At 40.0% G+C, this 1716-nt stretch overlaps 1 protein-coding gene across 1 annotated transcript in view; it reads right to left on the bottom strand.

Moving 5' to 3' along the window:
* Positions 1-1716, bottom strand: part of Asb9 (ankyrin repeat and SOCS box containing 9) — a 43825-nt gene that overhangs the window by 31218 nt on the left and 10891 nt on the right. The gene's annotated exons all lie outside the window — the stretch shown is intronic.

Below are 1716 nucleotides of genomic sequence, written 5' to 3'. Positions count from 1 at the left end.
AAAATGAATTTTTCTGTATGAAACTGTGTATTTTAATAATGAAATGGAGATCTTTTTTAAAGTTTAAAGCCTCATTTAATTTTATGTCTTATAGGGTTTATATGGAGTACAATATTGTATTACTGTATTAATTCAACTATAAACCTAAAAATTTACAGCCAATTTTGAAAGAGAAGCATCTTAGCTCTGGAAATTGTTATTGAATATGTCAATGTTGTTGTAATGAAATGCTTCTTCTAAGTATGTGGTTATTAAATAAATAATTTTTAAAAAGTGACTTTGCATAAGATCCCAATAATTTCAAGCCAGCAAAACTCAAATCAATGTGCGCATGCTAATTATACCTAAAGAGAAGAAAAACTTGAATCAAACTTTTCAGAGCTATGGTCAACTGGGGATTTGACAGAACTGAAAATATCACTGAAATTACAAGTCAAGACATATATATGACATAATATAAAGACATTTTCAAGCATTTATTTTACATTAGAAGTTTTAAACCTCCATCCTGCTGACACTTAAAGCTGGATAATTTTTGGCAAGTAGGGGTGTCCTGTGCACTGTAGGACACTTAGCACCACCCTTGGTTTCTACTCACTAGGTGTCATTATCATCACTCTAGAATAATAAAAAACTATAGTTCCCGACATTGTCCCCTGAGGGAGAAAACTGCAGCAGTTGGAAATCCATATTTAAAGCAATAAATTTGTGTGCTTGTGCATGCATGTGTTTGTAGTGTGTATATGTGCATGTTTATGTGTAGTGGCTCATGTGTGTTGTGTGTGCACGTGTGTGTTGTGTGTGTGCACATGGAGGCTGGAGGTAGACAATGGTGCTTTCACCACCTTATCTTTTGAGACAGGGTCTTTTACTGAACTTGTCACTCATCAACTGGCTAGACTGACTGGCCAGTGAACTCCAGGCATCTGCCTATATCTGCCTTCCAAATGCTACAGTTACTGATGCGTCCCGTACCAAGTCCAGTTTTTCTGTTTGTTTGTTTTATTTTTTTTTTGTTCTCTTTATGTCTGGTGCCGGTGACTTCAACTTGGGTCCTTATATTTGTGCAGTAGGCACCCTCCTGACTGAGCCATCTCCACAGCCTCTACCCGATAAATTTTAAGAACATAGTTTACTGAGAAAAATGAACTAAACTTCAATTACTAACTGGTGATAATTCATTTAACAGATATTTAGCATAGTGGTTACAATGTGCTTAGGTTTGCACAAAACTTTGTTCTTATGCCAGCCTTCAAAGAAGGAAATGATTATATAGGATGGGATTGGATTGAACTCATTTCGCTTAAGAGGAAATTTCTCTCTTATTATCTGTCTATGATGTCTATTCTGTCAGTCTAGTATAGCAATGGAATATATTTGATACCGTTGTCTTAAAAGAGGTACCTGGATATAGCGGAGCTCTCCGGGCCCGCGCGCCGGGACTCCCTAAGCCACATTCAACCCTCCATCACCCCCCCCCTTGCCGTTCTCTACTCCTAGTTTGAGCCCTGCACCATTCCTAATCTCGGGGCCCCAGTCACCTGGGGAACCAATACTGCTTCCTGACACTTCTTACCCAGAGCAACTCAGTCCCTTTCTTGGGCTCCAGGAGCACCACTTCTGGTCCTGGCCCCGCCTTCACCTCTCTCTGCTTCCCTGGGCCTGCACCACCGGCTAACTCTCCTAGCCTGCACTACTATCCTCAGGCCTCCTGCG

This window comes from Nannospalax galili, unplaced genomic scaffold (genome assembly GCF_000622305.1).
Source record: "Nannospalax galili isolate Female #2095 unplaced genomic scaffold, S.galili_v1.0 scaffold521, whole genome shotgun sequence".
Lineage (NCBI taxonomy): Eukaryota > Metazoa > Chordata > Mammalia > Rodentia > Spalacidae > Nannospalax > Nannospalax galili.
The sequence above is the reverse complement of the archived record's forward strand: the minus strand, read 5'-3'. Positions and strand labels throughout refer to the sequence as shown.